Source organism: Chroicocephalus ridibundus, chromosome Z, assembly GCF_963924245.1.
Source record: "Chroicocephalus ridibundus chromosome Z, bChrRid1.1, whole genome shotgun sequence".
In the NCBI taxonomy this organism is placed as follows: Eukaryota; Metazoa; Chordata; class Aves; order Charadriiformes; family Laridae; genus Chroicocephalus; species Chroicocephalus ridibundus.
The window spans coordinates 57,756,145-57,771,842 of record NC_086316.1 but is presented as its reverse complement, the minus strand read 5'-3'; the positions used below and the strand labels follow the sequence as shown (position 1 = coordinate 57,771,842).

The window sequence follows — 15,698 nt, the reverse complement described above, 5'->3', positions numbered from 1 at the left end:
ATGTAAATATTGTCTGATATGTGTAGGGACTACCAGTGCTCCTGACACAGGAGTGATTTCTGGCTTGGGATTGGCATGACTAATTTCATAGAGCAGCCTGGATGGACTGTTACAGATCGTATTTGGAAATCAGACCAAGTGTGCCAGTAGCTGCATGCAGGTGGTCAGAAGGTAGTCTTTTAGCTTATCTCCTGATATAACTCTTAAACCAGCACAGAAGCTTCCAGCGTTGGCAGCGACTTGTCTCTTGGCCTCCTCTTTTGCCTCCGTTTCTGAAAGATGGCTGTATGTTGCTTGGCTCTGCCTTGGCCTTTGGAGGCTTTGTGAGGCCACGGAGATGCTCTTGGGGCTTCTGCCAAGGGCAGGGCTTAGGGGCACTCATTGCGCCATGCAAATATGCAGTAGGGTAAGACCCCTGGGTAGGACTTTGCAGTGTGCACATCTTGTGTGTGTTTGTAAATATTTTATTGGAAATACCACGCTGCGGGAGAAGAGTGAGAGAAGGGGGTGGGATACTATGCTGGGGATCCCCTCGTTCCCTGGGGGAGGCAGGTAGGGTGTTGCTGTAGGGGCAGGTGTGTACAAGCCCGTGCGGGCGGCAGGGCTGGTGGGAGAAGCCGGAGCTGCAGGCACAGGTGGAGGTGGGTCGTTGGTTAGCGGCTGTGTGCTGGGGGCAAACGAAGATACCGGTGTGTGGACCTCCGCTGCCTTTGAGACTCGGGCTGGTGGCTGGGGTGAAGGTGCGGCGATTGTCGGGGTCAGGGTGGGAGGCAGCGAGGTACGGGTTGGATAACATCACCTTTCAGCTGCTGTTACAGCAAAGCTTGCTGGGGGGGCGCTGCCTTTTGTCCATGTCAGGACATGGCTCTGGGTGACTATTTGAGAGAGCCGTCCCAGTATTTATGAAGGACTGACACCTTGTCTTCAATATATAGGAAAAAGGTAATTTTTTTTTTCTTTAAAAAAACCCAAACATTTTACTTGGCTGAAAGACCCTGGAGTACCTTGTTTTTCCCTTGGTCCCTGATTTGAAGGATAATGTTTGTTAGTCACCCTGAAGTTACTCCCCTCCCCATACACCCCCCTCTTCCCACTCTGCCTTTCTGTGCAGGAGGGCCAGGCCCTACTCTCCAGAAGCTAATGGGTGATATACTGCGTGGTGGTCCAGCTGTCTACCATCTGCTGGTACCTATCAGGTATCTGCAGGTACTTGAGTGGGCAGAGCCTTCCCTTGACAGGACGGACACCTCTTCTTGACTCGCAGGTTTAGTCTCCATGCGTGGAAACGTGGGATGGCAGCAAGACCACAGCCCTGCTCTGCTGCCTGCAGAGCCTTCGGAGATGGGAAAGGCTTGTGCTGCAGCACTGCATAGTTGCGAGCAGGTGAGGTTTGTGTTCTGGAGAGGCGGGGAAGAAGATTGCTGGTACATGGTGAGCTCTAGGCTATTGAGTTAGTATTTGTTGGTACACCTGAGGGCAAAGTACTAAGAAACTGATGGTGTCAGGATAGAGCAGAGTTGGATTGATGCACATAGAAAAGGCTTGGAGTGAGCTGTTAACCAGTAATAAACTGAGTCATCCCACAACAGCTTGTGATGCCAAGTAGAGATGTACTATAAAAGGAAGGAATGTGCACAAGTGTGTTTATTCCAAGTAGGGAAGGACTCGCCCTCAAGTTTACACTCTAAAAAGGGCGTTTTATTGTTTTTGAGAAGGAAGAACAGGGTTTAGTAGGAAATGTGTCCCTACACATTTTTTTTTCTCCTTCATGATCTGATAGTTGGTGTGAAATGCTCAGTAATTGCCCGGAGGACTGCTGTGTCATTCCTGCTTACCCAGTCTGGGTTTGGGCCACCTGCATTCCTGATCCAGCCTGGATGCATCTTCAGGGTCCTCCAATGACCTCTTCCAGGCTACCTGCCCAAAGAAGGGCTTGAAGCCAGTCAGCTCATCTGAGAGGAGCTTGTACACAGGAACAAACTAACCTGCAACGGTGTATCCTACAGTGGAGGATTTCTGCTTTAAAAAGAAAAAATAACCCAAAACAAACAGTATTCCCATTGTTTGCCCAGAGCAAAATCTGGTGTGTTTTAAGAAAGTGTCTCGTCCTTGACATTTCCATTCTTTGGCTGTTGGCTCTGAATTGAACACCTGAGGTTGAACTGCAGGTGCCTTCGGATTTAAACCAAGTACAACATTCTTGCTTCTCATATTTCAATGAAGTTTGTGTCCTGTGGTAAGACCAGAAACTATAATCCTTTTTTTTTTTCTTTTTGGGGGAAAAAATGTAGCTAAGATTGCTGGGTGGGTAGAAAGAAAAGCAGTTTCAGCATGGGGACAAAGGGATGCAAAACTGATATGAGAAAACACACCTGGCTGGGCTCCACATCTGCTGCGCATTCAACATGTACTCTGTGTGCCTAGGAGGTGATGATGCAGTGGAAAAAATCCTTTCCATTGCCTGCGTTTGCCCAGTTGGCCTGCTGTCCACTTAAACCCATGCAGTGTGAAGAGGGCTCCCACTTTGCTCTGGGTAGAAGCAGGGCAAAGAGAAATAGTGCTGGGAGCATTTAAACATAATTGGAAAAAGGTGATGAGATTAGAGCTACTTTGGGTGTTGCACAAGTTTATAGCTTGTCCAGCCTCATCAAAACCCCCAAAATATTAATTTAAATAGCTGCATGCTTTGTGTCCTAGCTAAAATAAGGGACATCAGTCATAAATAGAGTGAGAAGGATGGAAGTTGTTTGGATTAATGAGTCTTTGTGTTTGCATGTGGATTTGTTTTTCAAAGCTTTAATGATTGTGATGTCCCTTTGGCACTCCAAAAGGCTACAGCTGAGCTGCAGGTGTTTCGGATGATACTTAAGGCTGTATCTGCCTACTGACAGCCAGGAGTTTAACTCTTGGTGTTAGAACTTCTTTTGTTTGTATTGTGATAGTACTAACAGAGCAGCCTTGCTAGGCAAACAAACTATTGCTGGTCACAGTAAGCTTGAGATCCTCAGTGTTAAAGAAATCTCTCTTTGTGGGGGTCTATTGGTGTTTTTCCATTATTCCGTCTGACTTGCCTCTTGTCTTAGCGCTATTTCCAAAGAGCTTTTTATAGGCTTCTGTACAGGTTAACTGAGCACCTAAGACAACAGAGTCCTGCTTCCTTAGCTTTAAAGTATTATAGCTGCCTTTGTTTTAAACTGGCAATCTGCATTCTGCTCCTGCCCTTACAGCGAGACATTTCTACTCTCTGGCAGCTTATTCAGAGATAGTTTATTTCAGGAAGGCTTGTTCACCTAAGAGATGATCCAAGGACTCTTCCTCATGTAGAGTCGTCCTTTTGGAAGCATCTCTGCCTGTGGCATACTGACTTCCCATCAGAACCACTGTGCAATGTAAATTGGTGCTCTGGAAATTAACCAGGTTTAAAATACTGCAGGGAAGAGTGATGCTGTTATTCTTTCACCTTTTCTTGCAGCTGATAGGGGAAAATGTTACAAACTGATCTTGTGAGACAGTTGTGTCTCTCTTAATGGCATTCTTCAGATGGAATCAAGCTTCTTTCTTAAAATGCTATCGAGTGCCTGTTCCTAGATAAGAAGGTACTTTGCATCTAGAAGCTTTGCAGTGCCTGGGTGAGGAGGAATTAATTAGCAGCCTTCTTGCTAGCTGGTGTCCCCTTTCGCTGTTCTCAGATTGCAAAGGGTAAGAATGAGGAGAAAAATACCTCATCCCATGCTGTCTTTTCAGGGCTTGATGCTGACCACCCTGAGGCTATTTATACCAAGCATGCTGAGCTGAGTGGGATTCAGTTTAAATTTTCAGCATCTGTTCTCATGGGGCACAGGGCCTTTGCAGGGCAGGGTGGTTGCTGTTGCCTCCTCGCCTGCCCACTTGGTCCCTTCCCCTGGCAAAGTCCCTGTCGGTCGCTCCACCGAGGGGTGCTGGGGAAGGAGGGCACGGCCACTTTGGTGTGAAGGGCAAGAACCCCCATGGTCACTGCAGGTTTGCTTGTGCTCATCACGTTTCTCCAAGGATTCACTGAGATGTAGCTTAAGGGGAAAAAAACTCAGCACCTTTCACCCAAACCCTCCCTCTCTCTGCCTAGTCCCCCACTGCTGGAGCAAGAATTAGCCTTTCTCTCTGCTTCATTTTGTTTGTTAACCATTGGTCAAAGAAAGCAGTCTTCTATTTGTTGCTGTTTTGACAGGGTATGAGTATTTGTTGAGAATAAAACATGGTAGTAAATCTGTAACCTCTTTTCCAACTGCATAGCAAAAATTAAATTTCTGCAACTACCTTTAGAAGACCAACTTTTCACTTACAGTTGTGTGGAAGATGTTTTGTGGCAGTCTTGGAGTATGTACGTAGATCCTCCCTTTCCCCCCAAAACTTGTTGGTCCTATTGTTGCAGAAGCCTTTTGTTGATGGTACAAGATATATTAGCATTGTAGCATGACACATACAAGCTGCTACTCTTGACCCCTGAGGTTTCTCTGGAAGGTCACAATGGAGAGGCTTGAATTCCTGTGTTAATCATGCTGAAGCAGAATATCCATGCTGGTTTTCCCAAAAGATTAACAGAATGATGCCGTGTTGCTTTGAAATGTGATCTCAGAGCATCCAGCTCTTGAGGACGGTTTCTTTCATGTTTAACATATGCATGGATTTTGTGTATTTATAAACCACGTAATTATTGCTTACTGGAATAAAATGTGAACGATAGTTTATCACACCAGTTGTCTGCTGCTGCCTTCGTCTCAGCAGAAGCCTTCAGTGCTCTCCTGTGGAGTAGCAGTGAAGAGGAAGATTTTGTTTCACTGGTTTGGTGAGGGGAATGTTTTGAGGTGACTAAGCTGCAGTTGCTGAAATGTACAATAAGGTACAGCTTCTGTACAGGTTCAAAATATAAACAAATAGGTAAAAAAAATTGCCCTGTGGTTAGGCTTGATAGACTGCAGAGATGCCTGCAGAACTGCAGCTAAGCTGAAGGTACTGATGTTGCTATTTCTGGATTTTGGGGAAAGCGTCCCAGAGAGGACCGTGAGCCTTTCCCTCCTTAACAGCTTGGATCCCACAGCAGGTAGCTCCTTGGCTCCAGCTGTGCTGTGAGATGTGGTATAAAAGTATCTGCTGCGTTGTGAGCTACTGGTTTATTCATTATGGGCCCTGGCATGGTCAACACAGCTGGGAGCTGTTGTAGATGCCCGTGTTTCGTACAGTTACTGTGGTTTTTCTCTATGCTGTCAGTCTGGGGTGGTATCAGAGTACACCAGGATGATTTGGCATTGTCTTAGCTTCTGGATGCCCAAAACACTTCCAAACTGGACTGCAACTCCAGGGAAAAGATGAACGTACCTGATTCTCGCTGCCATTTTCCCCCAGAGCAGTCTAGTCTCCAACCCCTCTGGAAACAGCCTCATATTATTAATGATACAAGGCACTTTCTTTCTCTCAGAAAGATAAGGAGTATTGGAAAACTTGTCTATGCACCTGAATTTTCCCTCCTCCCTTTTTCCCCCCCAGATCCTCCCATATGTATAGACAAGCTGTAGATTACAACTTTTTTTTTGGATTGAAGCCCTCCACAATATAGTTTTCTTTCTGTCACTGCTGATGAAACAGTGTCATGAAGACACTCACTGCAGGGCAGAGGGGGAGGTGTTCACATTTTTAGCGGGTGCTCCAGATGTTTATGTAATGTGCCTAAGCTTGCAGTGGAATACAAAATATTTGTGAAAGGCCCCCAGGTCTGTCAGTGGATAAGCCATTTGTCTAGGTTTTCTGAACAAAGCAGGAGAAGGAGCTTAACTGACAAGCCCTAATTAGCTCTGTGCTGTAGCAGCTCTTTCCCAGGAGAACGACTTGGGGAAGGTTGTAATCAAACCACTTCTAAATTGGAATCTTTAAACTATAATGTTGACTTTTCCCTTCTTGTATTTACTGAAAAAGCAAATACTGGAAAAGACCTGAGAAATTCCCGCCCTTACATAGCGGCAATTAAATTATTCCAACCAGGATTTGATGCAAACTCAGATCGTTGCTCTGTATCAGTTTCTGTGCTGAAATGCACCTCAATTTACCTTTCTTTTGGCCACAAACCACTTTTGTTTGACTTAAGGTATTTTCGTCATGTAGATCAGACGTTTTGAATGGATACTTTAAGTAAGGCCTAAAGGGGTTGCTCTGTCATCTTTTAATTGATTTTTTTTTAGGTTATATGGAAGAGAAAATTCAAAACAAAGCTGCCTGCAGTTTTCAGAAGTCTGTAAGATAGTATGCAGGGTTTAACCTCTGAATAAACAACTACTTGCAAAAGCAGGCTTAAAACTAACAAAAGAAATCTCCAGTAAGTTCTGCTTATATTGCCTTAATAACTTTACACTGACCAATTCTCATGTCTTGAGATTTCAGATACACATGGAAAAACTTTGCTCATTAAGTTTTTATTTTCTTTCTGTGTGGTCATTGTGACAGTTCATGTTCCCTGACATATATGGTTATTCTGCATAAAGGGGAAATGCAGATCCTGGAAACTGCAGAATCTGACTTGCATATATCAAGAGGTACTTCACTATGTGCATTGCTACAACCTTCAAAGGTTTTGGAAGTATATAATGAAGGGGAAGAGACAGAGGGAGAGCTGGATTGCTTGAAGTAAAAAACAGAATTACTCTAGAATAATTCATGTCTCTTTGCTGGAACAGTGTTCCAGATGCATGCATTGTCCCTAGTGCATGGGGAATTAGCTGAAATAAATACTGTGGATTCCACATCTGTTTGCGGTGAACACCAGGAATTATATGGGCTGAATCAAGATTGCAGGAAGTGTTTCATTGTGGAAAGGGGTTGGGCAAGTTAGTTGCCCAGAACAGCAGCATGTGGATGTTGATATCAAGGTAAGTTGAAGACCGACGAGGATCACAGCAGCTATAGATGTGCTGCATCTCGCTTGGTCAGGAGCGTGGCTAGCTCTTGAGATTCAGGAATAGGAGAACTTAATGTAACAGGAGCAGACTGTAGTTAGACATGTGTACACAGTTCTTCTGTCTTTGGGAACTGCATTTTTTTCCCTGTTAAGAACAAAATACACTTTGCGTTGTCTTCTAGCCTTAAAAGTTCTGAAAGTGTTGTGTATCTCACTAGGCTCCAGCTGTGAATGTTGGCTTGCAGTATTTCATTGTCTTCTGGTTCTGCCACCCAAACCTCAAGAGATGAATACTGCTTTCCTTGAAGGGAGGAGAAGGCTACATACAGAGGGCACTCTGTATGCCTGGTGTGAAGGGGATATTGCCATAAGCATAAGTAGTTGTGACGCGAGCTGTGCAGCCAGGAGCAACCATGGTGCCTTCTCTTTATTCACCTGCCCCATTTGTCCTTCCAGCAGTGTTTTCATCCCAACCAGCCCTATGGATGGACTGCTTCTGATAAAGGTCCTTGGTCTGACCAAGGTGCATAGTTGTGCTGAGGAGCGGGCAGGCACTGCACAGGTGTGTAAGAGGAATGGGTGGATGATTAGTGTTGGGATGCGGCTGGTGCCTTGGCAGGCGTCCTTGGCAGTGCTGCATCAATGGGTGCATGGGGCTGGAGGAGAACAAAGTGACTAAGTTGTCATCAGTGGGCAAGAAAGCTGAAGATCCCTGGTGTAGGCCACTTCTTGTTTTGGCTTTCAGCTGGCAGCGCTATCATTGTGTCTTTGTAACATATGCACAGCTTAAGTCTGAAGGAAATTTCTCCTGCCCTAAAAAATTTTATTCTCTCAGGGCCTCAGGAAAAATCTTCTTAATTGATGGTTTGGACATAATCTAAGCCTGGAGTGTCAGTGTGACTTTTCCATTCATATTTGTTCACGGATGAAAGAATGTGCGGCAAAATACCCAGCGTAATTATGCATGTTTCTAATGTTTCAGCTTGTATAATACCGCCCACCTTCCCAGAGAGGTCAAGTTACTGTTTCAGGCATTGCAGTTCAATGATGTACGGTGTGCTAGAGGGAAACGGTGGACTAACAGCCCTGTAAGTTTAGCCTTTTTTTTTTCTTTCATGAAATAGGGAAATCTGATCTGGTTTGAGTCGATTTCTGTGTTACAATCTAATGGACTATTTAAAATATATCTAAATAAGAGAGTACTTGTGGCTTGAAGTGGTGATTTGTTTTTGAATGGAGGTATTTAATGTCGGGGAATTATTTCAGAGAGCGCGTGTGTGTGTGTGAAATCTCTCCGTGATATCTCTTTCTGATGGACAAACTGTTTGCAAACTGCAGCAACAACCCGGGCAGCCCCACGCAAACCAGAAACCTGCTGGGCAGAAGCTGTGATGGGACAATGATTTAAGTTGGTGATTTTTTTTCAGCCGCGGTGACCCCAAGTCGCTGCTAGCACGATGGGCCTTCACGCTGACGTGATAAAGCAGTGTTGCAAAGCTTGCCCTGGCTTTTCTATCTGCTTTTCTACCTCATCCTCTCCTTCCCCTGCCTGCAAAGGGGAGCCTGCGACTTTTCAAGCGGAATCGGCTGAGGTCTGAGGCTTTGCTCTGTGACCTTTGTGTTTTATGGACGGTGTGGGCAGAGGGGAATTTTTGCAGTTTTCTATTATCCTTTTGGTTGTTCAAGGGAAACATATGTTGAAAATCAGAGTTCACATGTGTGTTTTCCCCCCATATAGTTTGAGAGATCAAGTTGTTAGATTACAACCTTAATGTCTGTGAGCTGGAGCCCAAAAATCCAGGATTTTGTGTGTGTATATATATATTTTTTTTCCTGCATTTGTGGATATCTATATTTATATATAGACTACTGTTATTGTAATGACAGTTCTCCCTACTTATATTTTGGCTGAAGGGACAGGAATATTCCCATCTGTGTGTGCCTTCTTTTGTGGAGTTTCTAATCTCTGCCACTGCTCAATATGCTGGCCATGATAAAAATTTCAACAGAGAAGAACAGCCTAACCAGCACCGCATGCCTCATGCTTGCGTTCCCCTCGCTAGTCTTCCTTGCTTACGCTAGGACCAGCTACTCCCCTGCTTTGTTTCTGAGGGACACAGACAGATGTCTTCAAGTTACTACTCGAAATGAAATGGGGAAATGAAATTAAATTGGGGAAAGCTGTTCTCCTAAGAGCTAGTCATGGGACTCTGGAGAATAATCTGTCCTTTCTGTTGAAGGCCGCATGCTTGTTTGCTTAATTTTCCCAGTCACTGAGTCCCTGGAAATGCTTGTTCTTTGTCTGCTGCCCTTCATACAAAGTGAATCACCATGTCTAGAACATCATGTTCTTGAAGGTGTAAGGGCATACAGTGCTTATTCTGAATTAGTTTTATTCACAGGAGGTAAATTCAGAATGACTTGTTTAGCTTTTCTTGTTCAAGTCATTGATTCAGAACATCTGATGAGACAGCTATCACACTTCTTTTTTCTTTTTTTTTTCCCATTTGAACAAGGGGAAGGGGAACAGCACTGCCATGACAGTGGCCCCCGGTGATACATGACTATGTTTACACTTCTGAGGATCCCTCATGTTGTAGCCTGCTGTATCGAGGAGCATACCACCCAATAGCACTGTGCAGCTTGGGGTTCATCAGTTCATTGCATTTTCAAAGCTTTAGGCTGAAAACGGGACAGAGGCTTATTCTCATCTTGGGTCAGTACTGAAAATTTCTCAGACCTATTACAGGAGTGTGTGTGGTGGGCGTTGAGGGTTATTCTCAAACAGTGCTCTATTTTGGAGGTTGGTCTACCACAGCCCTTCCAAAAGTCCCATCCCTTAGGAATATAAACTTTGGAATATCACTGGGGAGATGACAGTAGGATCGGTTTGAAAATCCCAAAGGCAGCTAGGCAGCACACATATAGAAAGCCCGAGCTGCAAAGCCAAGTGACCTGGTCCAAAGTTTGCCTTGGTGCCAGAGGAGGACGTGAGCCCTCTTGTCTTTTTTCCTGCCAACTCGAGGTCTTGGGATGTGGCATGTCCCAAAGTAAGGGGAGCTTCGGCATCCAGGCCTAGATACAGCGATGAATGTGTGAGGGATATGGATTTCCTAAGGTGCAAGCTCTTAGCGTGGTTCTAGAACAGATCAACTGCCTGTTTCGTTGTTGTTAGCTATAGCAATGTTACACTCATGAAGGTATACAGTGATGCTTGACAGCTTGGGAATGTTTTCTTTTTCTGTAAGTGTGGTGAAATCGCATGAAGAAAGAGCAGAGTTTTTACAGAGGTTTGCTTTTGTCACTTGAAATCTAGCAATTAAGAATTCTGGGGGTTCGTCAAGGTTACTAGTGTTTCTGAGCTGCTCTTTATGGAGATAATGGCAGTCAGGTCTGTATCTTTAACTTCATTTTAAAGGGTAAGATTACTTAGTAAAGTGTCTTCTGCCTTTTAACAGCTGACAGGCCCCTTCCCCTCCTTTCTTCTGCTTGCCCAGCTCGGGTGGAACCAGAGGAGTAAGGAGGTGTCTCTCCCCAGGAGCAGCCTGTGTCCCCGTGCCTGTGTCCCACAGGCAGGTGAGAGGCCATCTGACCTAGGCGCCAGCCAAGCAAGACTGTGTTTTATGGTCCCTTTCAGTTTCGTTCTCCACCTTCCCCGTTCCTTTTCACTGAAAGACAAAAGAATGACCTTCATGCCCTTTCCTAATCTCTACTCTCTTTAAGGAAGAACGCACAATTTTATCATGAGTGGTGTTGCTTGTCAGAGGTGCTTCTGATATGGTGATGTGAACAAGCAAAGGATACAACTGGATAAGGGAACAGAATATAACTGGTGTATTGAGAAAAATGAAGGTGATCTGTAGCTGAGGGTATTCCCAGTTTTCCTTCTTTCTTGAACCACTTTTAGGTAACTTCACACCAGTGCTTCAGTTGTGACACCCCCTTCTCCCTCAATTGCTTGCCTAACATCACATATCTCAACTAAACTGGCCTTGTAAAGCCCATCCTTCTTTAGGGCCCTAGGAATTACATTATGTTTTTAAATCAGGGCTGAGTGTTGGTAGCTTAGTCTTGTAGACAGAGCATAAGGAATTAGATCTGCCTGCAAAAGGGAACATGTGAAAAAGGAAGGAAAAAAAAAAAACTGTCCACAAACAAAACTTGTGTGTGCTAATGACTTTACCTCCTCCTACTCTCTGGACATGAGTCCCCATGTATGGGGGATGAAGTCCACGAGCAGGGATTTCCCTGCAGATGGGATAAAAGAAAGCACTGGGTGGGCTCTAGCACTGTCAGTGAAGCTCCACCTATGGCAGCAGCTTCAGTTGTTAAGAGTGGGTATTTGTGCTGAGAGCTGCCTGGCAGAAAAGGACCTGGGGGTTCTAATTGACAAGCGGCTGAACATGAGCCAGCAGTGTGCCCAGGTGGCCAAGAGGGCCAATGGCATCCTGGCTTGTATTAGAAATAGTGTGACCAGCAGAAGGAGGGAGGTGATCGTCCCCCTGTACTCAGCACTGGTGAGGCCACACCTTGAGTATTGTGTCCATTCTGGGCACCTCAATATGAGAGAGAGATTGAGGTGCTGGAGCGAGTGCAGAGAATGGCAACGAAGCTGGTGAAGGGCCTGCAGAATAAATCTTATGAGGGGCGATTGAAGGAGCTGGGACTGTTTAGTTTGAGGAAGAGGAGGCCAAGGGGAGACCTCATCACCCTCTACAACTACTGGAAAGGCCATTGTAGAGAGGCTGGTGCCGGTCTCTTCTCACAGGTAATTAGCGATAGAACAAGAGGGAGTGGGTTCAAGCTGCAGCAGGGGAGGTTTAGGCTGGACATTAGGAAAAAATTCTTCACAGAAAGAGTGGTCAGACACTGGAATAGGCTGCCCAGGGAGGTGGTGGAGTCACCATCCCTGAACGTGTTTAAGACTCGTTTAGATGTGGTGTTGCGGGATATGGTGTAAGGGAGAACTTTGTAGAGTGGGGTTGATGGTTGGACTCGATGATCCCAAGGGTCTTTTCCAATGTAAATGATTCTATGATTTTTATTTGCCCATTTCTGGTTAAAGCTCAGATTGTTGTCTGTCACCTGAAGATCTCCATTGTGGTGGTGGCTGTGTCACAGCAGTGTTTGTCCTACCAAGCAAAGATAGCTTCAGAAAGCCTATGGTGAACTTCACAGTTTGTACAGGGAAGGTACTGGAGGAGGGAGCAGGACATGTGTCTGGCCTCTGCGGGTACAGTGCATGAGTCAGTCTCACCTGACTTGACAGCTAAAGTTATTAAGATTCAGCACATCTGTTTGTATGGCTTGCTGGTGTTTACCGTTTTGTCACAATCTTGACCAGCTTTTGTTGGCAGGAGACTGAAATGTTTCCCTAAATTGTCACTTTTACGGTGTACAACTCACACTCAGCCTTTGGGTAAAAAGAAAACAAAACCAAAAAAACTTTTGAAGCGGACAGCTTTTTATTATTCAGTCTCAAACTTAAATGTGTACCAGGTGTCTGTAAGAAAGTCTTAGTGTTTTTAGAAGGGATTGGTTAGCAAATGTCTGTTATGACACCTTTCCATTTTTCATGAACTGACATATTTTGGGTCTAAGTGTGAGAATTACCTCTTTTAACATCTACTTATCCAATGCAAATTAATTTTGTGTAAATCAATGGTTATGCTTTTTTGGCGGTGTAGGATTTGTAGTCATCCGTGATGACTTATTTGAGTACTTCTTCACTCTGAGAGCACGAAAGGCTCAAGGAGGTTTTTGATGATGCTTATGTGATGTGGTTTCCCCCTGTCTCAATGCAGTGCACTTTTATGCTGGACTAACAGTTGTCCCTGTGCTTTTGCCACAAGAAACAGCCTACTTGTTGAAACCAGTCACCGGTTTCTGACCGCTGTAGTGCAAACCTTGGACCAAGGTGAAGCTGCCCTTCCTCTGCCTGTGCAAAGGGACTGAAACGTGAGAAGCCAGCCTTGCCCGCCAGGTTCTAGCTGAGCTGGTGTATTCCACTTACCAGCAATGTGAGTCCCCTCGCTAAAGTAACTCATGCATAAATTCATAGGGCTGTGCTTTGCAGAAGGTCTGTGTTTCTTGAGAGGGGCCCTATGAACAGGTTTCTCTTGGAAATGCCTCATTTTTACATGTGGATTGGTGAGGAGGAGGAAGAGGGGACTGGACAGAGGCTGTTCGGACTCTGAAGTTGTCCGTTCTGCTTGGCAGTAAAATGCTTTTCCCTGACTTCGGCTTGTTTGTGCCACAGTGAATGACCCTTCCGTGTCTTTCCATGCTGTGTTGCTGGGCAGCCTCCAAGGCTATGTTCTGCTGCAGGTTGTGTTGTATGTCAGATGTTTCCCTTCCCTCTTGTTTTCTTGCTGTTCAGAAATTAGTTCCTATTTGCACAGGCACTTCAAGCTACTGCTGAGTACATTATTCCTTACGGCTTGTGTTTTAACAAGCCACAAGAAGCTCAAAGTCCATTTGCAGTACGTGAAGACCTGGTCTCTGTACCAAGAGGTGGCATCAGGTACAGCAGATAAGGTGTTCTGGCTTTAGCCCAAGACTTGTTTTATCACCAGAATTTTGAAAGGAGAGTTGCTTTGGTAACAGTTGAACTTTTTTTTTAATTGTGCTAACAACCACATCATGATCTGCTATTTAGACCCTACTAACTCGCAGACATTTACACTAGTACTACAGGGTCTCTCCTTGCTCTGTTTTGAGGCCAGCGTAGAAATTAAGACATCGTGGGGTGAACTGCTGCAGGTGATTGGCAGGCAATCACCATTATCATTACACATAGCTCCTCTGAGTGCTGTCCTGGACCTTCTCTGCTGTGGCAAAGGAGACTTTCCATAGAAACACCCTCTCACATTCTTCCTCCTGGCAGCCAAGGATCCTCTGTAATAACATTTGATTATTTTTCTGTTTGTTAAGAATTAGTGCGACAGCTCGGTATTGTCTGCTGTAGGTCACAGGCTTGAATAAAAAAGGGCTGTATGACAGCTTCTGAGAGGAACCACGCCTCCATGGGGGGGTTTGTCTTTGGTGTACGACACTTCTTTCATGTGAAAGGGAATGCTTGAGGGGTGGGTGGGTGGTGGTGGTGACCAAATGGCACGATACATGGGCATGGGGAGATTCCCAAGGCAGCAGAGTAGTCTTGTTACTGTGGCGCCCTGCCCAGATTAATTAGTGTCTCTGCAGGGTTAATTAGCATGGTGCTTTGTGCCATGCAGACATAGCCTTAGCTATTTCCTTTAGCAATTATGAGAACTTATGGCAGTGAAGTCTACCCAGATTGAATATTGCTTTTGACTACTTAAAGGCTTTCTGTCCAAGAATTTATCATGTATTCACAAGGAAATAGTGTTTACCACTGGAAATGTTACCTTCAAATTTCTTTTAAAATAATGTCTTCTTCCCAGCAAGAACGTAACTACCCTTCTGGTGCTATGCAGGGCATCTTTAACTGACTTTGAAGTGTTTGACACAACATCTGAGTCATATCTCAATAAGTTATCCAGGCATGTCCTCGTGGATGAGGGGGCTGGTGTTTTTTCAGACCAGCATAAATTCCTCTTTAGAGAAGTGAATCTGGCTGCTGTGTGCTGGAGGGAGGTGTGTGTGTTGGAGGGGTATGTGGGAGGAGGTGTTGAACGATATTAAAATGGAAAAGGAGAGAAGATGGAATACGTGTCCTACCTGCCTGTGGAGAACTTGTCAAGCAAAGGTATGCTGTGAAGTACGTAGACTTTCTGTGAAAAATTGGTGAAACTATGTCTTTGGGAATTTAAGAAGTATCTGTTGCATAGCAAGCTTTGTTTAAATGTAAAATGTTATCAAGGTTAAAGCTTTCTGTAGAAATGACAACTTTATCAGCAAATGTGTTCCCTTTGTATATCCAGTATCACTGCTTAACTGTTTTACCATGTTTGTTTTCATTTCTGCTTTTCTTTGCTTCTACTTAGCACTGAGTTATGCTAATCACTGAGTCTGTTTTCTGCCTGGGAATTAATTTAGATTGCCATTTGTGAGGCAGTTTAGGAGAACAATTACTTCTTGATATGAGATACATAAATCCATTTTGTACAGATTCAAATTTTGCTTACGGTTTTACATATATATTTTTTTAAATCCCCATTGTATCAAAATGTTTTCTAGTGTTTAGTGTTCTTCCTAATACCTGTTAGGTGTGGTTTGTTCTCTCCTTAAGGGAAAAAAGGCTGTGCAGTGTAATGTTTTTTGTTTTGGTTGGTTTTGGATGTGTAGGAGTCAGATGATTGTGTATGCATGTATGCTGTGATGTGTTTGGGGTACAAAGCAAAACTGAAGCATTCTTTCCATCTGGTGTGGAAAACAGTAGGGTATGTGATAAATCTTGGTTCCCAAAGGATTTCTGACTTTTGTTCGGTCCTCTGACAAAGAGGAGCAACTCCGACAAAGTTGTCACTAGTTCATCTTGGAGCTCAAGCCATGTCCTAGTCTTGGCCTTTGGTGTTGCAGTTACTGTGCACTGATTGGTGTACTGATCTGGATCAGGTGTGGGCATAAACACTCTCTTCAGATGAATTACAGAGAGTACCTGGTGCAGAGTTTAGGCTAGTTGTGGGTCAATGTGCAAAGGTGAAATCTGTTGGAGCAGAATTCATCCATGAGAAATACCTGAACAATCTTAACCCCATGTCATGGGTCCACGACGTGATGGGTATGGTAGTAGGAGTTTGAAAGTCAGGGTTTTTTGTGTCCTTGAACACGCAGGAAGTGTAACTATCAATGG

At 44.5% G+C, this 15,698-nt stretch overlaps 1 protein-coding gene across 4 annotated transcripts in view; it reads left to right on the top strand.

The window, feature by feature from the left end:
• Positions 1-15,698, top strand: part of KANK1 (KN motif and ankyrin repeat domains 1) — a 133,756-nt gene that overhangs the window by 16,459 nt on the left and 101,599 nt on the right. The window contains exon 2 of one of the 4 annotated variants that reach the window (XM_063319923.1): positions 7,905-8,010. The exons of the other annotated variants lie outside the window; for them this stretch is intronic. The gene's annotated coding sequence lies outside the window, so the exon portion shown is untranslated. The remainder of the gene's footprint in view (positions 1-7,904; positions 8,011-15,698) is intronic. 4 annotated transcript variants of the gene reach the window in all.